Source organism: Carassius carassius, unplaced genomic scaffold (genome assembly GCF_963082965.1).
Source record: "Carassius carassius unplaced genomic scaffold, fCarCar2.1 SCAFFOLD_61, whole genome shotgun sequence".
Lineage (NCBI taxonomy): Eukaryota > Metazoa > Chordata > Actinopteri > Cypriniformes > Cyprinidae > Carassius > Carassius carassius.
Genome location: NW_026775074.1, coordinates 850711 through 878643, shown reverse-complemented (window position 1 = coordinate 878643; position 27933 = coordinate 850711). Strand labels below are relative to the sequence as shown.

The 27933-nt window shown below is 42.9% G+C and overlaps 1 long non-coding RNA gene, 3 other non-coding genes and 2 pseudogenes across 4 annotated transcripts in view; all 6 read left to right on the top strand.

Moving 5' to 3' along the window:
* The window catches only part of LOC132134601 (uncharacterized), a 78521-nt gene extending 66666 nt beyond the window's left edge, over nucleotides 1-11855 (top strand). Inside the window, exons 2-3 of the long non-coding RNA XR_009429657.1 lie at nucleotides 8805-8971; nucleotides 11754-11855. This is a non-coding gene — a long non-coding RNA (uncharacterized LOC132134601). The remainder of the gene's footprint in view (nucleotides 1-8804; nucleotides 8972-11753) is intronic.
* On the top strand, nucleotides 150-325 carry LOC132134673 (U2 spliceosomal RNA; annotated as a pseudogene).
* Nucleotides 684-848, top strand: LOC132134654 (U1 spliceosomal RNA). Its single transcript, XR_009429709.1, has one exon. It is a non-coding gene; the product is annotated as a U1 spliceosomal RNA (small nuclear RNA).
* On the top strand, nucleotides 7223-7407 carry LOC132134717 (U2 spliceosomal RNA). Its single transcript, XR_009429729.1, has one exon. It is a non-coding gene; the product is annotated as a U2 spliceosomal RNA (small nuclear RNA).
* On the top strand, nucleotides 7759-7923 carry LOC132134650 (U1 spliceosomal RNA). Its single transcript, XR_009429705.1, has one exon. It is a non-coding gene; the product is annotated as a U1 spliceosomal RNA (small nuclear RNA).
* A 1381-nt stretch (nucleotides 11856-13236) lies between the features above and the next one.
* Nucleotides 13237-13411, top strand: LOC132134730 (U2 spliceosomal RNA; annotated as a pseudogene).
* Nucleotides 13412-27933: the final 14522 nt, after the last annotated feature.

Below are 27933 nucleotides of genomic sequence, written 5' to 3'. Positions count from 1 at the left end.
TTAATCAAATGCTTCTTAACAATGATTGTTTCTTTCATTTTACCATGTGTATTTATTATATATTATATGGCTTGTTTTAATGTTTGCTTGAAAAGAAAAATGTGTGTGAAAGTAAAAATGCAAATGGGAAAAATGTAAATGGTGACAATAAAACTTTTTCGAAAGAAAAAAATCTGTTCTTATCAGTTTAATATCTGATACGTCCCCCATCTGGGGACTACATATTAAATGGATTTTTAGATCACGGAGCTGGAGCCGGGGCTTGCTCCGTCCACTCCAAGCATCGGCCTGGTATTGCAGTGTCTCCAGGAACGGTGTGCTTTCCCTTTTTGGGGATTGCCGTTTATTGTGTCGAATAGCAGAACAAGGAATGAGATCTGCCATTGCAGATGCTGTGGTGTATTGCGAACTTTTTTCCTGATGCGCCCTCCTGGGGTCTTGGACTCTTCCACAAACGATGCACCCACCTGAGGTCTTTCGCAGACGAGGTGATGCATCGAATCAGGTGTGTTTGGTTAAAGAGAGTCATCTAAAACCGGCATTGGGAAGCACCGGCCCATGAGCTTGGCAGTTTCCAGGCCAGAAACGGAAGGCACCGGTCCTTCCTTTCCTGGAGGGGGGCTAACCGTTGGTGTGGACGGTAGAGACGCAAATCATACCTCTGGCTGACCGCCTGGGACTTCATACTTACCTGGCAGGGGAGACACCAGGATCAAGAAGGCGGTTCACCCAGGGCGAGGCTTGCCCATTGCACTCCGGCCATGCTGACCCCTGCGAATTCCCCAAATGCGGGAATCTAGAGCTGCATAATTTATGGTAGTGGGGGACTGCGTTCGCGCTCTCCCCTGAAATTGTTGGTGAAACAAAGCAGAAGAGGTTTTTTCCAGGTTATTTTTTTTTTGCGTTTCAGAATGGGGAGTTCTGTCACATGCGAGGTATGTGTTGTGCGCCTGTGAAACAAAGTCAGTTACGCTCTTGAAAAATCGGACCCTGGTGGGTGGTTCAGTTCGAATATAGCACAGACCTTACCTTGAAAGTCGATCGGACTGACTGCAGCCTAGCTGTAGCTGTCTCCATGTTGTTTGGTTGTCCTTTTTCAATTGGTATTAATTTTGTTGTCGCTTACAGCGCCACCGAGTGGCCTGTTGCAGCGCCCTTTTTCGCCTGGCCTCTGACTGAGCCCCTGCACAGGTGTGCCGATTTGCGTGAAGGGATCTCATTCCTTCCTGGAGTTATAGCCATTCGAGCCATCTCGGACACGCAACCTTAGCACGTTTTGAGGTCCCCTCGCCAAGGTGAATGGAAATTTCCACTTTTTTGGGATGATTATTGACAGGCAGACTCCAGAGAAGCTTTCTGTGATGCTTTGGGTGGGACTGGGCCAAATACCTGGCGCTAGGTTGCAAAAGAAGGTTTTCGACAAAATCCCAAATACCCGAAAATTCCGTCTGAGCGACAAGCCAATCTGAGACCTGCGTCCGGTTCGGCTCGAGCCAAGGATTCCCATGACATAAGGCATTTGGCTCTGCGACGAACCGTTTGGGAGTTACGAGCGATGCCATACTTTCCGTCGCTGCAGTGCCAGCGTCAGGCCGAGCGTGACGAGGCCCGGTGACGTTGCAGACAGGGGAGGGTACTACCATCCCCCAGCGTTTTTAGGTCCCCCAGACTTACCAAAGCCGAGATGGGCATCGCCGTGTCCGACTTCCTCCCCGCTGCGTCTTAGCGGCATCGCTTCTCGGCCTTTTGGCTAAGATCAAGTGTGATCGACCCAAATGGATGCAACGAGAGAGGATACACCTTTGCCGACCATGGTGGTGCGGCTGAAGAACACTGTCAGGCTACAAGTCAAAGCGGATTCGGACGCAGAGGTGAAAAAGAGATTTGGACGTGACTTCGTGGTGACTGAACTGTTAAGGGAAATTTTTGGAGTTCCAGCTTCTTTGGTTTTTTGTTTGCAAGATTTTTCATCTTCTGGATTTATGGATTTAACCTTTTTTCAATTAAGAGATTGTGCTGCGTTTTTTGAGGCTTGGGAAAAGAAGAAAGATCATCAGCGTTTGAAGGGCCTCCAGCTCCGGGAAGTCGTGGCCTAATGGTTAGAGAGTCGGACTCCCAATCGAAAGGTTGTGAGTTCGAGTCCCGGGCCGGCAGGAATTGTGGGTGGGGGGAGTGCATGTACAGTTCTCTCTCCACCTTCAATACCACGACTTAGGTGCCCTTGAGCAAGGCATCGAACCCCCAACTGCTCCCCGGGCGCCGCAGCATAAATGGCTGCCCACTGCTCCGGGTGTGTGCTCACAGTGTGTGTGTGTGTGTTCACTGCTCTGTGTGTGTGCATTTCGGATGGGTTAAATGCAGAGCACAAATTCTGAGTATGGGTCACCGTACTTGGCTGAATGTCACTTCACTCACTTCACTCACTCACTCAGCTGCATCCAGCCTTTGCACAGGACTTTTTGCCCTTGATAATTCACCTTTATAACCCTTTTGTGGAGGATGGAGATGTTTTAACCTTTCGGGCCAGATACTGCGAGACAGTGAAAGGGGGAGAGCACCTGAAAGATCGGTTTGGCATCTGGACAGGTAAACGGAGATATTTGGTGAAACTGCGGGCAGATCCAGCATTGCCAGGAGGCCTTGTCCACCCTCCAGGATCCTTTTTCATAGGATCAAACAGAGGATTTCTTCACTATCCGGGTCAGCCAATGTATTGTAGAAGGTGTGGTGCTCGTGGACATGTAAAGGCAGATTGTGCTGGCCAGCGGTTCCGTTTTTGTGGATCGATGGAGCACATGGCCACAGACTGTCCAGAGCCAAAGACCTACAGCCTATGTGGGGGAAAAGATCATCTGTACAGAGTGTGCCCTAGGAGGCAGAGATCTTATGCCAGCCTCTTTAAAGAAGGACCGGACTTGCAAACAGATTTTGAAAGGCTGCTGATGAATGTATCAGAGGAAGGAGATGGCCAGAAGGCAGGGCGCTCAGGTTTAAATCACAGAAAAGTCTTGAGGGAGCAAGCAGATGAAATAGGAGATGGTCCAGAACAAAGAGGAGGTGAGGAAGAGGCACATCAGATGGCACCATCGCAAGTGTGGTCTGAAATAGACGTGGCAGAGGTACTTTGTGGGATCTATGAGGATACAGAGCAGGAGGTAGCAGAGACATCAATCAGCGGGGGCCAGCAGCAAGAAGACGTGCTGAACGTTGACATGGGTCAAGGTATAAGGCGACGGAGGCCTTTTGAGGATGGGGCTGGAGAAAGAGAGCGGAAATGCAGCAAATTCCAGACTCAAGAGCGGGGAACCAGACAAGTCTGGGAAGAGGGAGGTGAGATGGATATCGAGGGGAGGTGTTTAGAGGATGAAGGGGCAAAGGGGAAAAAGAAAAACGAAGGTGTCTTGAGAAAGGTTAAATCAATTCTGAGTAAGAGTATGGGGGAAGGGGGCAAAGGAGATGAAGAGGAAGGGGGGAGGGGAGAAGGGGAGGAATGGATGGAAGTATCAGTTGGGAAAGGTAGAGGGAAGAAGAGTTTGGGTAAGGGGAGTATGTGAATTTTGGAAGAATGACTCAAGGTTTCTTTTGCTTTTTTATGGTTTGTTTAAGGGTGGCAACATTAAATGCAATGGGACTTAAAATGTTACAGAGGAGGACTTCAATTTATCTTGCTTTAAAGATGTTGCCTTTTGATGTTTGTTTTTTACAAGAATGTCATTTACAAGGAAAAGAAGATGTATCTGTTTTTTCTGCGGGGTGGGAGGTGGGGCCTTCATGTTGGGGAGTAGGGAATGTAAGATCGGATGGGGTGGGCATTTTATTTTATTCCTGGGAATTCATAATTGAGTCTGCTAATGTGGTGATTCCAGGAAGAGTGGTAGTGGTGGATGCCAGGTGGAGGGGGGTGGCTTTTCGGTTTGTTAATGTGTATGTACCAAGTAAGTTGGGGGATAGGAAGGGTTTTTTAGATAATTTGGCACCAGTCTTGTTTACAAATAGATTGCTAATTATAGGAGGGGATTTTAATATGTCCCTTGATAATGATTCGGGTAAAGAATTGGCACTTTTGGTTGCTGGGTTTTCTTTGCAAGACTCCTTCCGGGGAGCAGGAGGTCAGGAGCCCACCTATACATGGCGAAGTAGCAAGCAGGAGTTTTCCAGGCTGGATTATTTATTCTTCCCAGCACATGTGAAGCTACACAACTATACACAGATGCCAATGTGGTGCTCGGATCACTGTTTAGTGGGGGTGTGGGCAGAGATCGGGGGCATGAAGAGAGGGAGGGGTGTGTGGAGATTTAACACCTCCTTTCTAAAGGACAGAACCTTCTGTGTAGCTCTCTATAATTTAGTGGCTGGGTGGAAAAATCTGCGGAGTCTGTTTGAGACTCATGCCGCGTGGTGGGAAGGTTTTAAAGAACGTGTGGCCTTTTTCTGTCATGGTTGGGGTAGAGAGAAGGCGAGGTGCAGGCGGGCTAAAGTAGGTAGGTGGTCTGAGGAATTGCAATTGCTATATGGAGAGGGTGCATTGGGAACAACGGATGGGTGGGCTAGGGCCAGGTACCTTCAGGGAGTTATGAAGGATTTTTACTGGAATGAAGCCAAGTCATTTTTGTTGTGGTCAGGTGCACAAAAGCGCCTTTTAGATGAAAGGCCAACAAGGTTTTTCTTCTCCACCGTGCGGAGCCGGCAAAAGCGGAGTTTCATAGAGGGTTTGAGGAAGGATGGAGGGATTGAAGCAACTGTAGAGGGGATGTTGAGAGTTGTTGAGGGCTTTTACAGGGAGCTTTTTAGTTGTAGAAGTTCTACAGGTTGCTCTGGGGACAAGTACTTGGATGCATTAGAGAAAACTCTGGAAGAGGAGGAGAGGGAAGCATTGGAAGGCCCCTTGTCACTGCAGGAAGTAAGCTATGCGATATCCTCACTCAAAGGGGACACGGCTCCTGGGTGTGACGGCCTCCCAGCGGAGTTTTATAGGACCGTTTTGCCCTGGATAGGCCCCGAGCTAGTCTGTGTCTATCAGGAAAGTATAGAAAGAGGAGAGCTGCCATCGACAATGAGAATGGGTTTGGTGACATTGGTACACAAGAAAGGTCATAAGGAGGAGTTAACAAACTGGAGGCCAATAACCTTGTTAACAACTGATTACAAGGTGTTGGCCAAGGTGATAACAGAGCGGCTTAAGAAGGTGATTGGGGTGGTAGTGCAGCCAGACCAAACTTGCGGAGTGCCTGGTAGGTCAGGCGTTTTAAACCTAGCTTTGGTGAGAGACATTCTGTACTGGGCGGAACAGCGGCAGCTCCCTTTGGCGATTTTGAGCCTGGACCAGGAGAAAGCTTTCGACAGGGTAAGTCATGCTTTTTTAATGGCCACCCTGGTGCGTATGGGGTTTGGCCCAGTCTTCAGGTCATGGGTAAAGCTGTTGTATAGTAGGGTTTCAAGCAGGATAGGGATAAATGGATATTATTCAGGGAGGGTGGAGCAGTTGGGTGGGGTTCGACAGGGGTGCCCTTTGTCGCCTCTGCTTTATGTTCTGTCTCTAGAGCCCCTGATGGCAGCCTTGAGGGTGGCTGATTTGTTGACAGGCATGCATTTACCTGGAGGCAGGGGTACGTGTGCAAAGGTGTCTGCATATGCAGACGATATGACATTGTTCCTAACCTCAGATCTGGATTTTGAGACAGTATGCAAAATCATTAAAGGCTTTTGCGAGGCTTCAGGAACGCGTGTAAACGCGGGTAAGTCTTCTGTAATGTTTGCAGGCCAGTGGGCAGAAAGAACAGTTGTGCCAGGTGGGTATAACTTTTGTGCAGAGGGATTGAAGATCCTAGGGATCAGGTTTTTCAGAAAGAATAGCGCTCGGGAGAACTGGGTGGTTAGGTTCAAAGCAGCGCAAACAAAGATAGCTAGGTGGAATTTAAGGGGGCTTTCGATGTGGGGTAGGCTGGAAGTAGTGAGGGCAGACCTACTCCCAAGTTTGAATTATCCGGCCTATATTTTTCCGGTACCTTTTTTGTATGGTAGGAAGTTGGAGAAGCTGTTTTTTTCTTTTCTTTGGAATAATGGTACTGAAATGGTGGCGAGTACACAGATGTACTGCCATGTGAAGGAGGGGGGGGGGGTTCCTTGTATCCCCTTAAAAATGGATGCACTTTTTCTTTCCTCTTCTGCCCAATTAGCATCACAAGAGGCAGCACATAATGCAAGGATTTTGGCCCAGTTTTGGCTGGCTTTTCCATTGCGATCTATTAGCTCATGGAGGGCAACAATGCCATGGTCAACAAATAGGCCGGCCTATTATCAGAGGGTGGCAGATTTCATAGTGGGGAAATCATGGTGTTTGGAGCAATCTTTGATCCTTCAGCATAGGCAACTGTACAGTAGATTGAGGGACGAGCTAGTGGCAGGGGCAGAGAAAGTTGTCCCGCCATATAGAGTGGGTTGGGCCATGTTGCAGCCTACTTATTTGACTGGGTTTTGTAAAGATTTAAATTGGTTGGCAGCCCTGGGTCGGCTGCCTGTGAGGGAGCGGCTATACAGACATGGCTCAGGGAGGTCGCCAAAGTGCCCAGTTGGCTGTGGCCAGGACGAAACTGTAGAGCATACCTTCTGGTCCTGTCCGGGGGCAGTTACATTCTGGAAGTTAGTGACTACGTGGTGGGAAAGTTGGGGGGGACCGAAAATCACAAAGAACCTAGTACTCTATGGGGAAGGGTTGGAAAGCTTTGTAAAGGAAGAAAGAAGAGTAATTTGGGTGGTGGTTTCAGAAGGGAAACATGTACTGTGGGAATGGAGAACTGATTGTTTAAGAAAGCAAATACCTCGTTTGGCGTCAGAGACTGTGTTTTTGCGACTGTTGAGTAAAATAGTTACTGAGGTGAAAGCATTTAAATGCTGTTTTGGGGAGGAAAAAACGAAGAGAGTGTGGGGGGGGGTTGCCAAAAGTCGGAGTGGGGTAAGCAAAAGGGCAATTTTTTAGCTTGGGTTTGTTTTTCTGTTTTATTTTTCTTTTTTCATGGAATGTCTATTTTGTGGGTAATGGAATTTTCACTTTTGAAGAACATATACAATGCTTTGATGAATAAAGGTTTATTCTGTCTGTTTCTTAAAATGTAGCGGTTAAGTTATACACCAGTCTATTTAGCCTGTTTCTAAGAAGAGCCACATTGTATAAGAGAAAAGTAAGAATTGTGTTGTATTGATGGTTATACTTTCTGATGGAATGAATGCTTTGGTTTAATAAAAAAAAAAAAAAAATCTGTTCTTATCAGTTTAATATCTGATACGTCCCCCATCTGGGGACTACATATTAAATGGATTTTTAGATCACGGAGCTGGAGCCAGGGCTTGCTCCGTCCACTCCAAGCATCGGCCTGGTATTGCAGTGTCTCCAGGAACGGTGTGCTTTCCCTTTTTGGGGATTGCCGTTTATTGTGTCGAATAGCAGAACAAGGAATGAGATATGCCATGCTGTGGTGTATTGCGAACTTTTTTCCTGATGCGCACTCCTGGGGTCTTGGACTCTTCCACGAACGATGCACCCACCTGAGGTCTTTCACAGACGAGGTGATGCATCGAATCAGGTGTGTTTGGTTAAAGAGAGTCATCTAAAACCGGCGTTGGGAAGCACCGGCCCATGAGCTTGGCAGTTTCCAGGCCAGTAACGGAAGGCACCCGTCCTTCCTTTCCTGGAGGGGGGCTAACCGTTGGTGTGGACGGTAGAGACGCAAATCATACCTCTGGCTGACCGCCTGGGCCTTCATACTTACCTGGCAGGGGAGACACCATGATCAAGAAGGCGGTTCACCCAGGGCGAGGCTTGCCCATTGCACTCCGGCCATGCTGACCCCTGCGAATTCCCCAAATGCGGGAATCTAGAGCTGCATAATTTATGGTAGTGGGGGACTGCGTTCGCGCTCTCCCCTGAAATTGTTGGTGAAACAAAGCAGAAGAGGTTTTTTCCAGTTTTTTTTTTTTTTTTTGCGTTTCAGAATGGGGAGTTCTGTCACATGCGAGGTATGTGTTGTGCGCCTGTGAAACAAAGTCAGTTACGCTCTTGAAAAATCGGACCCTGGTGGGTGGTTCAGTTCGAATATAGCACAGACCTTACTTTGAAAGTCGATTGGACTGACTGCAGCCTAGCTGTAGCTTTCTCCATGTTGTTTGGTTGTCCTTTTTCAATTGGTATTAATTTTGTTGTCGCTTACAGCACCACCGAGTGGCCTGTCGCAGCGCCCTTTTTCACCTTGCCTCTGACTGAGCCCCTGCACAGGTGTGCCGATTTGGGTGAAGGGATCTCATTCCTTCCTGGAGTTATAATCATTCGAGCCATCTCGTACACGCCACCTTAGCACGTTTTGAGGTCCCCTCGCCAAGGTGAATGGAAATCTCCACTTTTTTGGGATGATTATTGACAGGCAGACTCCAGAGAAGCTTTCTGTGCTGCTTTGGGTGGGACTGGGCCAAATACCTGGCGCTAGGTTGCAAAAGAAGGTTTTCAACAAAATCCCAAATACCCGAAAATTCCGTCAGAGCGACGAGCCAATCTGAGACCTGCGTCCGGTTCGGCTCGAGCCAAGGATTCCCATGACATAAGGCACGTGGCTCTGCGACGAACCGTTTGGGAGTTACGAGCGATGCCGTACTTTCCGTCGCTGCAGTGCCAGCGTCAGGCCGAGCGTGACGAGGCCCGGTGACGTTGCAGACAGGGGAGGGTACTACCATCCCCCAGCGTTTTTAGGTCCCCCAGACTTACCAAAGCCGAGATGGGCATCGCCGTGTCCGGCTTCCTCCCCGCTGCGTCTTAGCGGCATCGCTTCTCGGCCTTTTGGCTAAGATCACGTATCTTGTCGGACGGTTGAGACTGCGATCGCCTCTTGGAGGTTTCCTGACTTGAGATCTTTTTATATCTTGAGTCACACAACTTCGAGAGGTACATTGAACTCTGCTGCTTCGGGCTCCAACAAGTTTTAAGGTAAGGTCTTTTAATTATTTATTTGGTTATTTATTATTGTATTTATTGTTGGTTTAAGTTTTTAGGCTGTTGGTGCCTCCACCATGTCGGCTGCCCGTGCCGGGGTGCGGAGGCACCACAGCGTGCGTTTTTTTATTCAGGCAGGTTGAGGGGAAGCTCCTTGGAATGTCCCGTATGGACTTTTCCAGGAAGCTGATCCAAAAGACCTTAGCTTTTAGATCTGACGACCTGAATTGTTTGATGACTCTGCCCTTGAACAAAGGATTTGATGTCAGTTTTAAAACCGCTTCCTTGCTTAATGACTTTTGGCAAAGGTTTGATTCAGTTAAAGCCCAGTTCTCCATGTTCACTGTCGAGAAACTTTCTGATAACACACTTAAAACTGTGATTGTCAGGATGTTCAATGAAACAGTGACTGGAGATGATATTTGTGTTTGGTTGGGTAGATTTTGCACTGTTCAAAGCCAGCCTGTCAAAGTGTTAGGTGAAGATTGCATTTGGACATGCTCCTGGCGAATTCCCATTAAACAATGGGAAGACGCTGGGGGCTACCAGGGCCTGACACATCTGCATTCCATGATTGTGCTCAGAGAGAACAGAGGCTACATACATTATCAAGGAATGCCCAAACTCTGCAGGAAGTGTTGCAGGTTTGGTCATCTCGCTGAAGCATGCCAAGAGTTAGTATGTGGAAAGTGTAGAGAAATTGGTCACAGTTTTGATGATTGTACCAATGGCAGACGGTGCAATCTTTGTGGAGAAACAAACCATCTCTACAGAGACTGCCCTAAAAGTTTTGCCAACAAGCTCAAAATGGCCGCCCCACATGGGCAACAAACGAATGAACAAAGGAAAGAGGAGGCGGTCCCTGAGGTTTTGGCGGGAATTTCAAATTCCCAGCCGGCCTCAGGGATTGGGCAGGAAGGAGGAAGTGGGGTGGCCACAGGGGCGGAGGCAACGGAACAGGAAATGGTCATGGAAGGAGAGGAAAGTGAGGAAAAAACAAATTCCTCACTAGTAACTAGTTTCGGATGGGGTGCAGGAATCTACCGGGAGTGAGACAGAGTGTTCACTCCCTAACGCTCAGATGCAAAAAAGACCTGCGGGGTCTCCTCTGATTGTAAAGGAGGAGAAAAAATCTAGGGCAGCATATAAGCTCGATAGTTCCGATTCGGTAGATCTGGAGCGCATGTGGCCCCTAGAGTCCCCCAATGAGGTTTCCTTTTTGCACATTAAGCTAACAGCATCGTCGCCAAAGGAGCCACAAGAGGTTCCCTCTGTGGCCTCTGAAATGACAGGCATTTGCCCTCCTGATCCCAGCTCGTCTGAGGAAAAGGAAAGGCAAATGCAACAAGATATAACATGGCTCCATATGGAGCCTCCATATGGAGCGGATCAAATTTTAACTTTTTTTTAATTTTAACAAATTTTAAGGCGAAAAGTGTACCAGATATTTTTTTAAGAAAATAATAACAAGGGGTGGGGGGTTAATCAGGGTTAAAACAGGGGATAGGGAGGTTAACACAACAAAAGAGATTTTAGAGGATGTGGAAAAATTTTATGGGGCATTATATAGTTTTAAAAAGGTACACTTTGACACTGCAAAAGAAGTTTTACATTTTATTGAAGAAAGGGTTGACTGTCAAAATGAGATTTTAACCCAAGATTTTAACATCTTAGAAATCCAAAAAGCTCTTGGAGGTTTTAAGAAGGGGAAGTCGCCAGGAGTGGATGGACTTCCCCTAGAGCTTTATCTAACATTTTGGGACATTTTAGGACAAGAGCTTTTGACAGTTTTTAAAGAGTTTGAGACCCTCGACAGACTTCCAGACAGTTTTAGAATAGGGATAGTTTCTTTACTTCACAAAAAAGGTGACCGGACTGACTTAAAAAACTGGAGACCCATAACACTTTTAAATTTTGATTATAAACTTTTTAGCAAAATTTTAGCAACACGCATGTCAACGGCTTTAGAGGACGTGATTCATCTGGATCAAGCTTGTTCTGTGCCCGGAAGAAAGATAACAGACAGCCTAGTGCTGATCAGAGACGCCATCTGTTATGCGAGAGACAGAAATATTCGGCTAGTAGTCCTAAATTTAGACTTTGAAAAAGCATTTGACCGAGTCTCGCACCAGTACCTTTTTCAGGTACTGCAAAAAATGGGTTTTCCAAAGAGGTTTGTAGCCTGGGTGGGACTGCTGTACAAGGGACTAGTCAGCAAATTCCTTGTAAACGGGCATCTTTCCAAAACTGTGAACATACACAGTGGTGTCCGTCAGGGATGTCCTTTATCTCCTCTCCTGTATGTGGCTTGTATCGAGCCACTGGCACAGATCTTGAGAAAGGATAAATGGATCAAAGGACTGGACGTTCCTGGGACGGGTGGACTGACAGCGATTTGTGCCTTATACATGGACGATGTTACTCTTTTAACCACGGACATTTTATCTATACGAAGAGCACTGGACTTGACTGACTGGTATGGTCGGGCCTCGGGCGCCAAACTCAATAGAAACAAGTCTGAGGCCCAGCTCTTCGGGCCGTGGGGGGACGTGGACACAGGAGGACTTGATTTGGTTTTTAAAGACAACGATTTTAAAATTTTAGGTGTTAAATTTGATAAAGAGGGTGGAGGACGGGAAAACTGGACTGACTTGCTAGGGAAAGTTAGGAAAAGACTAGGGTTTTGGGGACTAAGACAGTTGACGATTGAAGGTAAAATTTTAATTTTTAAATCTGTGATTTTACCTCTGATTTTACTTGTCTGTTCTGTTTTTAGCCCCCCTCGGTGGTTCCTGGTGAAACTGGAGAGGGCGGTGTTTTACTTCCTGTGGGGGTCCAATTGGGAGCGCCTGAATAGGGAGACAGTCAAGAAAAGGCCAGACAACGGTGGAAAAGGCCTCCCAGACCCCCACCTGTTTTTAGGCAGCCGCTTCACCGCCCTGCACATCAGTTATGCCATGACCCCATCCAAAGAAAACAAGATGGCTGCAATGGCGCGCTTTTGGATGGGGTCTTACCTAAGAATTTTGAAAATTTTACCAGTAGATTTGAAAACCCCAGTGTCTTTTAACTTGCCTAAAGAGTACAGTTTTATAAAAAAGTTTTTAAAGAAATACCTTTTAGAGAGTGAAGATGTCACCATTTTAACTAAACACAAGTCTCTCATTTCTGTTGTGCAGGACCGGGAACCGGTGAGTCCAGTTCCGGGCCTCACACTAAGTGAGGCCAAACAAGTTTGGCGGAATGCGGCTCACCCTGCTCTCCAGAACAGGCACAAGAACTTATCGTGGATGGTGGCTCATGAGATCCTCCCGGTCAGGGCGGTTATGCACTCCAGAGGCATGGCCAAAAACCCCATCTGCCCTCGGTCCGGCTGCAATTCCCCGCAGACCGTCCACCACCTGCTCTGGGACTGCAGCACTGCGCGGGACCTGTGGGCCAAGACCGGTCCCCTGTATTTCCCGTGCCTACCAGCAGGTGGGGCCCAGTTCGGGTACCAGCTCGCCATCCTTGGGGTGGGCCGGGGCTTGAAGGACTTGACGGCACAGAAATTTACCTCGCTCTGGCTCACCCTCAACATCATCAAGGATGCCATCTGGGCCACCAGAAACCTGCTGGTGGGGAAGCGCGTTACGGTAGCCCTCCATGCATGCAAACTAAAGGTAACATCAATGCTGCAGGGGTACCGGACGACGATATTCGGACGGGGGGGCCGGGGTCGCACAGAGAGGGTCCCGGCAGGCACCGACCCTGGCTGCCCGTAGATGCACCCTCACCATTCTGGCTACGGGAACAGCGGGCCAGCGGGCCGGAGGAGAGGGGATCTCCGCTGAGCCCGTAAAGTAGCATCTCATGTCCCTGTTCTGGAGAGTGGGGTGAAGACCGACTTGATAAGGACTCACCCCCGGTCTTGCACAACAGATGGTTTTTTTTATTGGTTTTTATCCAATAAATTGGTTTTTATTGTGTTTTATCAATGAAATTGGTTTTATGAACATGCATATGAGGCTTGTTTGCTTTTTTAAATTTGTATTTTACTTTTGAAACCGATCGCACCTTTTAAACACACCTCAAATATGGACTTTTAAAAACAAGCAAAACACTGTGGTTTTAATCAAATGTTTTTTAACAATGATTGTTTCTTTCATTTTACCATGTGTATTTATTATATATTATATGGCTTGTTTTAATGTGTGCTTGAAAAGAAAAATGTGTGTGAAAGTAAAAATGCAAATGGAAAAAATGTAACTGGTGACAATAAAACTTTTTCGAAAGAAAAAATCTGTTCTTATCAGTTTAATATCTCATACGTCCCCCATCCGGGGACTACATATTAAATGGATTTTTAGATCACGGAGCTGGAGCCGGGGCTTGCTCTGTCCACTCCAAGCATCGGCCTGGTATTGCAGTGTCTCCAGGAACGGTGTGCTTTCCCTTTTTGCGGATTGCCGTTTATTGTGTCGAATAGCAGAACAAGGAATGAGATCTGCCATGCTGTGGTGTATTGCGAACTTTTTTCCTGATGCGCCCTCCTGGGGTCTTGGACTCTTCCACGAACGATGCACCCACCAGAGGTCTTTCACAGACGAGGTGATGCATCGAATCAGGTGTGTTTGGTTAAAGAGAGTCATCTAAAACCGGCGTTGGGAAGCACCGGCCCATGAGCTTGGCAGTTTCCAGGCCAGTAACGGAAGGCACCCGTCCTTCCTTTCCTGGAGGGGGGCTAACCGTTGGTGTGGACGGTAGAGATGCAAATCGTACCTCTGGGCCTTCATACTTACCTGGCAGGGGAGACACCATGATCAAGAAGGCGGTTCACCCAGGACGAGGCTTGCCCATGTAGGAGATTTTTATTAGTAAGATTTTAATTAAACAAGTATATAATCAATGTGAATCTAGCCATTTTTGTTGCTAGTTATTACTCCATTATAATCTTATAGGTAATAGAAAGCTACGTGCTGGAATGTACAAAACTGAGGAGAAACATATGGTCAGACATACATACAGGGCCTTTGTTTAGAATAAATCAAGCAGGGGGCCTCTCCTCTCTAGGGAGGTATTAAAATTGTAATCATAAGGAAAAGTTTGACTATGTGGAACCGCCCCATTTAGTGTATTTAAGGGTGATACCAAATAACATTCGGGAGATCTCCTTGCAAGGACTCTCGGCTTTATTTTCTGTAAAATAAAGTCTTTTCTTCTGAGAGAAAAATCCCTGACTGAGTGTGATTCTTCGGAGTACTGGCAGACGACACCACATATTTGGCACCCCAGATGGGACTGGAAAAGAGCAGCAGAGTGGACAACCGCTTTTGAGCTGACCGATGATCAACACAACCGGGTGGCCACCATAAAATAAGGTAAGCATTTTTGCTTATAAAATTTGTTTGTGTTGGTTGAGGTCAGTTCTGAGTGGTAAGGACACTTAAAATCTGCTCTTCCAAATTTAGAAAATAATAGGATATCTAAATTTAAAAAAAGGGGTTTTACTCCAGAAGAAATAACTGCATGCACATATTTGGTTTATTAATAGGAAAGCCTTGGAAGGTCACCTTGATTTAAAACAAAGATGGTGTAGGCAGAAAGACATTGTATGCAATGGTCTGTGTTTATTGGAGAGCTGGGCCTAGGAAGGACAGTGATAAATGGAGAAGCAGATTAGTTAAGGATTCGCGAGGAAAAGCCCCACGGATACCGCTTTGAGAAAGTATAAAGTGAAAAGTCTCAAAGGTCTGAACGGGTGGGCCCTTAAGGATGCTCTAGGAAGAGCGGTGTTTTGTTGTGTGGATGTAACTGTGTCCGGACGAATGAATGTGTGAACGATGATGAATGTATGAACAAATAAATTCCGTATTGGGTGGGTAAAAGTTGAGCACCGTTCCTGGACCGTCCCTTTAGTGGGCTCTGGCAGAATTGGACTTAACTAGTATCCACTTGAGAGGGATGAATGTATGATGAGCCTTGATAATAAAAGGACAATTAATGACTAATTATCCCTTAGATAAAGGGAGAAAGTATGCAAGAATAAGCACTCTGGCTCGATAAAGAGTGTAGAAAGTGTGAATGAGTTTAGGAAAATAGGATCAATAAAGTTTGAATCAAGAAATATAATAGGTTTTTGCATTTGGATGCTTGTGTGAAAGGGGAGAAAATTATTTGAGCCCAGTGCAGTGGGAGTGGGAGTAAGGGATGAAGTGTCTACATTAAAGTTGAATTACAGGGGTGGACAAAAAATGAAAGAGAAGTAAAAAATAAAGAATTATGGTTAGAAATTGTTATCTAAAAAGTGACAATAAAATAGAGCAAATAAAATAGACAGTCAAATAATATAAAAAAAGTGTAAATGCATGAGACAAAATAAAAAACTAAATTCAAAGAGGTATGACACACAATAAAGAATAAAAAGTAGGGTGAAATTGGTAAAGGAAAAATAGTTAAATTAAGTGAAAGGGAAAAGAAGAGATTGTAACCAAGTTACTATATAAAACTAAAAAGTTGATTTTTGATGGTAATAATATAAATAAAGATATGGCAGCCACACCAGTGGAAATAATTGGATTAAAATATCCACTGTGTAAAGAGCAAATAAACAAAATCTAAAAAAAAATGGCAGAAGAGAACAAAAAATATGATGACAAAATGTCCAAAGGAAGGGATATTTGATGTGGCATTGTGTGAGGAAATGGAAACTCTGATAAAAAACTATAAAACTAAAAGCATCAATATGAAAAGAGAAAAAAGAGAAACAAAGAGGGAAAAAGAGAAAGAAGTAATTGCTCTGTTTAAAAAAGAAGGTGAGGATATGTTGAAAAGTCTAAAACAGGCTAGGAAAATCCTGAAGGGGGCAGAGAAAGGTAACATGAGAAAAGAAAAGTTATTTTCAGAGCCTCCCCCCTATTTGCCAGTACAAGGAGAGTTCCCAATACCCAAGGGAACAGTGGAAGTAACAGGAGAACTAGAGTTAGAAGGGCAGATAGAGATGGATGATAGAGAGGAACAAGCTGTAAAAACACAGAGGCAACCCAGAAAGGAAGTTGCAGAAAGTTTGCATCTTGATTGTTACAGGCAAGCACGTACAGCATTAGAAAAAATGAAAGCTAATCAGGTAGATAAAACCTGGTTTGAGGAAGGATTAGAAAAAAAGAGGAGGAAAGATAGCGATATTGTAGCACAAGTACAAGCTATGGAAGAAGAAATGGAAGAGAAAATTAGAGAATCAGGGAAAAAGATACAAGAGGTAAATAAGTTGGAGAGCGGTAAGAGTAAGTTGTTCTATGGTAGTGAGGATGAGAATCAGGCAGAGGAGTTATTTGATAACGGTAAATGGGAACAGGGCAGAGAAAAAGGGTCACTTAGACCACTGGCCACACAGCTCCCAATTTTAATCAAGGGTGAGCAGGGACAGTATGTCCCCTGGGCTTCACAGGACCTTGAGGGGCTTGTCACTCGCCTTCCTGATATAAATGAGGGCACGGGCAAATTTATTCGAATGTTTGAGGACGAAACAACAGGAAAGCTATTGTCAGTAGGTGATGTCAAAGCTCTACTGGCTAGAATTATTGGAGGGACAAAGATGGATGAAATTCTTCTTACAACGACTCTAAACAGGGCAGTGAACTCTCATAATATGGATGGGATTGTTTTTGATGCATTCCGCCCAGCAGTATGGCAGGCATTGCGTGCGGAGTATCCGATCAGACTGAATCCTAAATCACTGAAGGGAGAAGAAATCGGGGATGCAGAGATTCCAACCACATATGTACAGAAACAGTTGAAAAGGTGGAAACAAGAAACTGAGGGGGATCCTGAGGGAGACCCATTAATGGCAACATTGTTTAGGCAAGCTGTGATTGATGCTATGCCGCCAGCAGTAAAAAGCAAGCTAGAGGATGTGGTCGGTTTAACCCTATCAAGTCGATTAACGCGGATACGCGTTTTGAGTCATTTTCTCCTGATAACCCGGAAAAAAAATTAAATTACACTTTCAGTTTTAATCGTACAGATAAGAGCAATACATCAATCAAATATGTAAAGGGTCTACTTTTTTTTTGGATACAGACATAATAACAACAAAACTTTGTGCACTTATAAAATAAAGATAACAAACAAGGTGCGCTGTCTGCAGCCTTTGTCTGCGCTGATCTTCTTTTACAAACACGTCATTTAAATGAACTGTAACTCCGTGAATACTCAACGAAAATACATGAGAGAGATATCTCTAGAAAGCTTGACATGTCTATTTTTAAACTAAACAAGTGCCGCCGAAAACAGATATTCTGTGATAAAGTAATCCATATGAAAACAACGCGATGTCTGTTTTTCATGTCTCCCTTCATTATATCTAATGTGACCACGCCCCCGCGCTGAACGCGCTATTCAGATTCAAACTGAAGCGCGCAGCTTGAATACCCCCATAACAGAAGAAAACGCAGCGAGACTGTTCAAGTTTTTTTATTTTACTGTTTGCTTCGCGATGAGAGGAATAACACATAATTCACCCCAAAAAGATGTGATGTGGTTGAGGATTTGAGAAATGGATTTCCTCAGAAAAAAAGAATGAAGCACTTTATTCAGCAGAGATCATAAACATGAGTAAGTCTCTTTTTATTTATTTATATACTTGTACTAGTTTTCACATAACGTGTAAACGTTTTACTAGTTAGACTTTTTCCAAACTATAATTCCTGACTAAATGTATAATCAAGTGAAACATTATGAAGTTTCAATAACAATATACAACACTATACCCTTCGAAAGCTTGATGTAAATAATATAAATGTAACAAATAGATAACTGTAACAAATGTAAAAACAATGCTTTTCTTTCCATTTATTCCCCCTAAAAACCCAGAAAAATATTCTCAGCTCTTTTCAACATTAATAATAATGATGATAATAATAACAACAAACGTTTTTTTTTTTTTTTTGTAGAAAATAAGATTGTTAAAAGTATTTCTGAAGGATTGTGTGACTGGAGTAAGCATGCCAAACAATTTGTTTGAAAGTCAGCTTTGATTGTTTCTAATAAACTGTTTAACTGCTCCCCCAAGTGGATATTAAATTATGTTGTGGGATAATTAAATATATTCTTAATAAACTACAAACATAAAATTATATAGATTTATTTTGTTCTCACATTCTCTCTTGTAACTCCTCACTCACAGTGGCACAGATGACTGAATGGCTCATTATGCAGCTCATTATGCGGCCCTTTGTCTTCTCAGGTGTAAATCACAATGATATTCATGGTAGTTGACGCCTACTCGCATATGACTTTTACCAACAAAAAGTGTCTTAGAAAATTTAAATCAATATATTGTTTTCTGTGAGTGAGTAAACAAGATGATTTTCACATCATTTAGAAAGAAAAATTCTAGGCTACAAGCTCCAGTTCTCAAAAATCCCGGGAACCATTGTTCTTTATGTGTTTTTGTGCCTTATTCAAGCGTTTTAACATTTTTAGTTTTTCACTAACCACGCATAATATTTTTTTTTCTCAAAAACACAATCATGTACATACATGCATTTCACATATTATTACAGCCCAGTTTGTGCTGATTACAGTGAGATTAGTCTTTACCCATTTAGATATTTATAAGAAACTGAAAAAAGCACAAATGTCAAGGCATGACAAAACTTCTCCAGGCCCCAAAAATACCCTTAGACTCCAGAGGGTTAACTTCTAAAACACACAAAGAGTTTTGCGACCATGTGTCTCATGCAGTGGAACAACACAGAAAAAATGAACAAAAACTCAAAAGTCAAGAGAAAGAGTTACAACGTAAACTAACTCAATTACAGCTTGAAGAATTCACAAAGAAAAATAAGAAAAATATTCAAGCTTCAGTAACCAATGCAGCAGCCGAACAAATGACTATAATGCCTCCAGTAATTGCTCCACAACCAACTCTTCAGTCAAGCCCACTTACAGCAGTCCCTCCAAATGAACACTTGAACTCTGTGCCTATAATAATTGTTTATACTCAACAGCCAGGACAGATGGGATGGAGAAAAAACCCCATACAGCAAGGCCAAAGAGGCAGAGGCAGAGGCAGAAGCATGCCTCCAAGTCTGTGCTGGGGCTGTGGACAGCCCGGGCATAATAAAGCTGACTGTCCAACTCGTCAATGGTCACAGCAACCTCAAGGTGGAAGGGAGGTGAGCTGGCAACAGCCTAGTCAGGGTCCAGTGCAGGGTCCAGTAAACCCTTGGGGAGGTCCCAATCCAGGCTATTAGGGGTGCCCAGAGAATCCTAAAGGGGAGAGTCAGCTTCCAATTTTATCAACAAAAGCTGATCAAGAGCCTATTATGCAGATTAAAATAGAGGGAAAAGATACTCCGATGATGATTGATACGGGCGCAAATCTAACTTGCATTAATTTGAAATATGCTTCACATCTCCCCATGTCTGGAAAATTTGCAAAGACGATAGGATTCTCGGGAAAAATGCAATTGATACCCATAACAGCTCCAGTGTGTCTACAAACAAAAGATCAAAGTATAACAATGCCCATTCTGGTATCAAATCAAACTCCTATTAATTTGTTAGGAAGAGATGCATTATTTAAATTAGGACTACAAATGTGGTGTTCTCCAGAAGGAATATATATTAATGCAATAGGAACAGAAACACAAATGATGGTTGCAGAGCCAAAAGCAAATGTTTATTGGATAGGACAGATAGAACAAGATGTGAGACAGACAGTCAATAAATGGGGAAAGTTTATTGAAGCACAGATACCTGAAGCACAGCTATCAAAGTCTGAATTTCATTGCACAATGATGTATGATCAAGAAAGGGATGAAAAAATAGAACAGAAATGGCAAAAAGAAACAAAAGGACAGCGGATTGAGATAGTCTCCCAGTACATCATCAATAACTCTGTCCCGCATATTACAGTATATGTAGGAAAAATTGGGAAGCAAAAGATTTAGGACAAAAGAAAGAGACACAGATGACTACAGCATCTGAGTTAATAAACACAACTGAGACTGAATTATTTAAGGAAATGGAGTGTCAGGTACCAACTGAACTATGGTCTCAGCATGACACAGATATTGGATTAATAAAATCAGCAAATCCAGTAAGAGTTCAACTTAAGCCAAATGCACGTCTACCTAGAAAAGCACAATATCCTTTACGGGCAGATGCTGAAGCAGGAATAAAAGACACAATTGAAGGCTTAGTGAAGGCAGGAGTATTGATAGAAACTACTAGTTACTGTAACACTCCAATTATGCCTGTAATCAAATCAGACAAAAACAGATGGCGACTTGTTCATGATTTACGAACAATAAATGAAATAACGGAAGATATGCCAGCTGAGGTACCAAACCCGCACACTTTACTGACAAATGTCCCTCCTGATGCCAAATACTTTACTGTAATTGATCTTTGCTCTGCCTACTTCAGTGTACCGCTTGCAGAAGAGAGTAGATATCTATTTGCATTTACATTTGGAAATAAACAATACACATATTCTAGAATTCCTCAGGGATATAATCATTCACCACATATATTTAACAAGATTCTTAAGGCTGATTTAGAAGACCTCGTAATAGACGGTACACTATTACAATACATGGATGATTTAATTATCTGTTCTACCACACTAGAACAATGTCACAAAGATTCAATTAAGGTGTTGACAAAATTAGCACAAGGAGGACACAAGGTGTCTAAAAACAAATTGCAGTATTGCCAGCCTCAAGTGGAATACTTGGGAAGATTAATTGCATTTGGCACACAAGCTATAGCTCCAGCTCAGTTAGAAGGTATAAGTAAAACACCGTTACCTCAGACAGTAGGACAAATGATGACTTTTTTAGGAATGACTGGCTTTAGTGCAGACTGGATAGAAGACTATGCAGTAAAGACAGGGTCTTTGAGAGAAATGATGAAACAAGCAGGATTACAACATTTAAGCAATCCATTAAAATGGAACACAGATGCCTTACTAGCATTTGAAGCAATGAAAAAAGAATTACAACAGGCCCCTGCCCTGGGAATGGCAGAATATGATAAAATGTTTCATCTATATGTGGCAAATAGAGTTGATGGTTATGCATCAGCTGTATTGATGCAAGAAACCAGTCTATAGCGTACTACAGCACAAAGTTAGACAATGTAGCCCAGGGATACCCACCATGTTACCAACAGGGTTTAGCTGCAGTGTATTATGCTTATGAAAAAGCATCCACAATAACTATGGGGTACCCAGTGACTATATATACCCATCACAAAGTTGTGGAATTAATAGAACAAGGGAAATTTGTTCTGACACAAGCTCGAATTCTAGCCTACTCCTCATTACTCACATATCCAGATGTTACCATTAAAAGATGCCAAACAGTTAATCCAGCTGAATTAATTCCTTTGGCTTTTGAAGGAGATCCTCATGAGTGTGTGAATGAGTCCTTGGCATTTACTAGATTACGACCAGATCTTGAATCAACACCTATTTCTGAAGCAGAAGTCACTTACTTCGTAGATGGTTCTAGCTTTAGGGATCACGAAGGAAATCATACAGGATATTCAGTAGTGAAGAAAAACAAAAAAGAATATGAATCTGTAATATCACAACATTGTGTACAGCCATGTTCTGCTCAATTAGCAGAATTAAAAGCTCTCACAACTGCATGTCAGTTAGCAAAAGGACAAACTGCTAACATTTTTACAGATTCAGCGTATGCTCATGGTGTATGTCATCTATTCGGAGCAGTGTGGAAACAAAGAGGTTTCAAAAAGAGTGATGGGACTCCCATCCAACATAGTGAACAAATAGGGCAATTGATTTCTGCTATGATGCTACCAAAACGACTAGCAATAATCAAATGTCAAGCACACAAAAAGGGAAATGACTATGTCATTAAAGGAAACAATGCAGCAGATTTAGAAGCTAAAAAAGCTTCAGGGTGTCAGGTAGCAGTATTAGCACCTGTTGTACTTATCGAACCTCATCCTCAATTGGATGACATTATTCGAATTCAACAACAAGCAGGCCCCTATGAACAATCAATGTGGCATCAAAGGGGAGCTAAAAAAGACTTACAGGACATCTGGCGTACACATGAAGGACACATTGTTGCACCTACTTCACTGTTGAATATTCTTTTTACAGATGCACATGGTTTTGACCATAGTGCAAGGGGAGAAGTAGTAAGAAAAATTAAACAGCAAGGATATTGGTCTCCTTATTTATATGCAATGGTGGATGAATTTTTGTCCACATGTGAAGTATGTGCTAAATACAATGTAAGAAAAGGCATAGTGACACCAATAGGTCATATTCCAACACCTGAAGGCCCCTTTAAACATCTTGTATGCGATTATGTGGATATGATAAAGCGTGTACAATGCAAAAGATACATGCTTGTTATCATAGACAGGTTTAGCAGATGGGTGGAGGCAGTACCATCCACAGATCTAGGAGCAGGAACGGTAATAAAATTTCTAACAAGAGAAGTAATTCCTAGATTTGGCATTCCATCAGAAATAAGTTCAGATAATGGGTCGGCATTCATACAAAAAACTGTGAAACAAGTATTGCAACAATTAAGAATAAAACAGAGACTAGGATGCGTTTATAGACCTCAATCACAAGGGTCAGTGGAGAGGGTTAATGGAGTTATCAAGGCCAAAATAAACAAAATATGTGAAAGTACTAAACTTAATTGGATTGATGCATTACCGCTCGCACTAATGAGTTATCGCATGCAAACTAACAGGAACACGCATTTAACACCGCATGAAATGCTTACGGGTCGACCCATGCCTGTGCCATATTGTAGAGGTCCTTATAAAGGACCGCCTCTAGAACAATTACAAATGGAACTTCGTTCTTATATGAAGAAATTAACTGCCATACATAAAGCTATCTATTTACAGGAAAAAAGAAAAGAGCCCAGAGAGGAATCGGAGACTGCCTGTCCAGTTGTTCCAGGGGACCAAGTTTATCTGAGGGTATTCCGGAGAAAATGGAATGAGCCCAGGAGAGAAGGACCCTACACAGTGGTGAGAGCTACTCCAACAGCAGTCCAAGTGGAAGGAAGCACAACCTGGTATCATCTAAACCACTGTACTAGAGTTCCCACAGGAAAGGCTGAAAGAAAGGAAAACAGTCAACCAGACAATGCAGGAGAGAGCAATGAGGAAAAATCAGAGACACATGATGAAGTGCAAACTGACGAGAGCTCACCAAAAGATACACAAGGAGCTTCTTTCCTCCTGTCAGATAAACTGGAGAGGACAGAGAATAAGTCTGACAACATGTCTGAAGACCATCCTATGCCTAATGCATCTCATAATGCAGACTCAAACTCTACCGATAGAAAGCAACCTGACTTCCCTTCCATTGACTTTTCAACCTTTGAACAAAAGTGACAATGTAATCAACTCAACAGAACCAATGACAATCAAAATTCGTAGAGACATTGATTATGATGTACAAGGTGATGAAGACATTAGTCAAATTGATGCATTATGGGATACAGCCCAAAATAATGAATGGTATGAATGGGCAGCCTTTACAGCTAAAGAAAAAGGAAAAGAAAATTGCTTGCTGTGCTCCAAATCTCCGTTAAACAAAGTAATAGCCATACCAAATCCATATGACTACCGAAACTGTGCCCAGTTTGGGAGAAACTTTTGTCATTTAACAGATTTTACCAGGCCAAATTGCATTGCTGAATGCCTAGGATTTTTAGGAAATCCTAAATTAACAGATTATTTCTTCAGACCACTCTGGGGATCCTGGTGTCAGTATTCAGATATCGGTCAAAATATAAAAATTGAAAAACAAAAAGTAGAGATTCCAAAATGGTATAGCATAGATTATAAACAAGAATATGAGTGTTTCCATAAACCAAAAGGAACCCAAGATGTGGGTAAATTCAAAGGAAGATGTGCTATTATTTGGTATATAGATAAGAAAAATTCTTGGAAATCAGGAGTTCCTGCTAGAGCTCCAGAACTTTTAGCATTCGGAACAACAAAAGGAAGTAAGATAGCACCTGACAAATGTGAAAATCAAACTATAGCCCTACCCCCAATAGAGATTTATGAAGACCAATCATTAGTAATAGCAGATTTCTTTTGGATCTGCGGAAGTGAAATATTATTGCCTTCTTTACCAGTTGGATGGAAAGGTATATGTGTAAGAGTACGATTACTTCAAGAAGTTAGCATGGCACAATGGGGAACAGAACAGAGCACGAACAAGGAAGACAATAGAACTAAAAGAGGATATGAGGCAGATCCCAATGTATATTTAGACTCAATTGGACAGCCAAGAGGAATTCCTAATAAATTTAAGGCAAGAAATGAAATAAAATGAGGTTTTGAGTCAATCCTGGTGTGGATCACACCAAACAAAAATACAGAGTGGAATAATTATATTTATTATAATCAACAAAGATTCATTAATTATAATGATGAGGCGTTAACCTTATTAGGCGACCAAGTGCATGCAACAAGTAGAATGACATGGCAAAACAGACAGGCTCTTAATTGGCTCGTGGCAGACAAGGGAGTAGTTTGTGTTATGTTTGGAGATCAATGTTGTACATTTATCCCAAATAACACCACCCCTGGAGGAGCTTTCAGTGAAGTTATGACAAAAATTAAAAAATTAAGAAATGAAGTTACAGCAAATGCCGGAAGAGACCAACACATTTGGGATTGGACTGATGTGAAATTTGGAGCATGGGGAGCGTGGTTTATTAAACTAGGAATGTTTGTAGGAGTTGCGATATTAATAGGAGGATTATTATTTTGCTGTGTATTACCTTTATTAAGATCATTAATCGTCAATGCTACTGTTAAGCAAATGGAAGTGATAAAAGTCCCGAATAATCAACAAAGGATCACTGAAAGGAGTCTGGAGGAATATTATGAAGGATGGCTAAACAAACTGAACTTAAATGGGCAAACTTTTGACGATAGTTCTATTGACTCTAACGAGAATGATGAAGATGTCTAAAGGTGAACCAAACCCTGGATATAAGTGCCAGTTTAACTTCGGCCCAGGGAGGCTCTCTACGATACATAAGGTAACTGAGCTGAAGATCAACTTTTATAATCTTGTGATATTCAATTATTGATGTAATATATGTATTTTATGCCTTTTATACATAACTGTGATAACCACAGGCAAATGCTGAACCAATTGCACGCTCACGCTTATAACATTGTGTACTATTACAGAAGGAAATAGGGAGACTGGATCTTTTACTCCCTCCTCGTCAAAAAGGAGAGAGATGTTTGGTCCAGTAATCCCTCAGAGTGGAATTTCATCATCTAGTCACTGGTGATAATACAATGTGACTTATTTAGTCACTAGGTAGTGTAACTAATATGACTGGATTATGAAGTAGCACTCTGGATAAGAAAAATGTGAGACTTATTAAGTCTCAAAGGGGAGAATATGTAGAAGATTTTTATTAGTAAGATTTTAATTAAACAAGTATATAATCAATGTGAATCTAGCCATTTTTGTTGCTAGTTATTACTCCATTATAATCTTATAGGTAATAGAAAGCTACGTGCTGGAATGTACAAAACTGAGGAGAAACATATGGTCAGACATACATACAGGGCCTTTGTTTAGAATAAATCAAGCAGGGGGCCTCTCCTCTCTAGGGAGGTATTAAAATTGTAATCATAAGGAAAAGTTTGACTATGTGGAACCCCCCCATTTGGTGTATTTAATGGTGATACCAAATAACATTCGGGAGATCTCCTTGCAAGGACTCTCGGCTTTATTTTATGTAAAATAAAGTCTTTTCTTCTGAGAAAAAAATCCCTGACTGAGTCTGATTCTTCGGAGAACTGGTAGACGACACCAGTTCTCCTTTTGGGGAGTGGGGAATGTGAGGGCGGATGGGGTGGGGATTTTTTTTTTTTCCTGGGAGGTAATTGTTGAAACATCTGGGGTGATTGTTCCAGGGAGGGTGATGTTTGTGGATGCAAGATGGAGGGGGTTGGCCTTACGGTTCATAAATGTGTATGCGCCCAGTAAGCGAGAGGAGAGGGAAGGTTTTTTGGGAAAAAATTTTCCATTATTATATACGAACCGGCTGGTGGTCTTGGCAGGGGATTTTAATATGTCCTTAGAGAAAAGTTCTGGGGGGGAATTGGCAGGGGTTATTAAAAATTTTGGATTACAAGATTCAGGTCAGACTGCTGGAGGGGAGGGTTTAGGTAATACATGGTGGAACAGTAGGCAGGAGGCATCGCGGTTGGATTATATATTTTTTTCAAAGTCTGTTAAAGTTAGTAGCTACACAAGGCAGCCAATGTGGTGTTCAGATCATTGTTTAGTTGGGACTGGGGCAGAGGTGGAAGCAGGGCAAAGGGGTCGGGGGAAGTGGAGGATGAATGTAACATACCTCCAAGACCAAACCTTTTGTAAGGTTTTCCGGGTATTATTTGCTGGATGGTGTAATTTAAAAGGATTCTACCAGTCACATTCTGACTGGTGGGAAGGGGTGAAGGAGAGGATTAGGTTTTTTTGCAGGGCATGGGGTTTAGCTTTGGGGAAGGCTAAGAGGAATCAAGTGCGTCAATGGACTAAAGAATTGCAAGTTTTATGCTCTCAAGGTCTATTGAGCACTGGGCAAGGGTGGAAGAAAGCCAAACTCTTGCAGGATTCTTTGAATGAACATTATAGAGGAGAAGCACAGAAATTTGTTATGCAGTCAGGTGTATGTCAGCGTGTGCTAGATGAAAGGCCTACAAAGTTTTTCTTTTCTACTGTGAAGGGCAGGCAGAAGCGCAGCAGTATGGAATGTTTAAATACAGAGAAGGGTAAGGTCTACTCAGTTGAAGGAATGCTGAAGGCTTCAGTTGCCTTTTATAAGGAGCTGTTTGTGAATAGAGAAGTAAGAGAGTCAATGTCACCTTTATTTATATAGCGCTTTAAACAAAATACATTGCGTCAAAGCAACTGAACAACATTCATTAGGAAAACAGTGTCAATAATGCAAAAATGATAGTTAAAGGCAGTTCATCATTGGATTCAGTTATGTCATCTCTGTTCAGTTAAATAGTGTCTGTGCATTTATTTGCAATCAAGTCAACGATATCGCTGTAGATGAAGTGTCCCCAACTGAAACTCCATCGGTGACAGAATGGAGAAAAAAACCTTGGGAGAAACCAGGCTCAGTTGGGGGGCCAGTTCTCCTCTGACCAGACGAAACCAGTAGTTCAATTCCAGGCTGCAGCAAAGTCAGATTGTGCAGAAGAATCATCTGTTTCCTGTGGTCTTGTCCTGGTGCTCCTCTGAGACAAGGTCTTTACAGGGGATCTGTATCTGGGGCTCTAGTTGTCCTGGTTTCCGCTGTCTTTCAGGGATGTAGAGGTCCTTTCTAGGTGCTGATCCACCATCTGGTCTGGATACGTACTGGATCCGGGTGACTGCAGTGACCCTCTGATCTGGACACAGACTGGATCTGGTGGCCACGGTGACCTCGGAACAAGAGAGAAACAGACAAATATTAGCGTAGATGCCATTCTTCTAACAATGTAGCAAGTACATAGGGTGTTATGGGAAGTGTTTCCGGTTCCAGTTTACCTAATTAATGCAGCCTAAAAATCCTTTAACGGATTTGGATAATAAAAGCATATTAGTATGTTATGTGTATGCCAGGTTAAAGAGATGGGTCTTTAATCTAGATTTAAACTGCAAGAGTGTGTCTGCCTCCCGAACAATGTTAGGTAGGTTATTCCAGAGTTTGGGCGCCAAATAGGAAAAGGATCTGCCGCCTGCAGTTGATTTTGATATTCTAGGTATTATCAAATTGCCTGAGTTTTGAGAACGTAGCGGACGTAGAGGATTATAATGTAAAAGGAGCTCATTCAAATACTGAGGTGCTAAACCATTCAGGGCTTTATAAGTAATAAGCAATATTTTAAAATCTATGCGATGCTTGATAGGGAGCCAGTGCAGTGTTGACAGG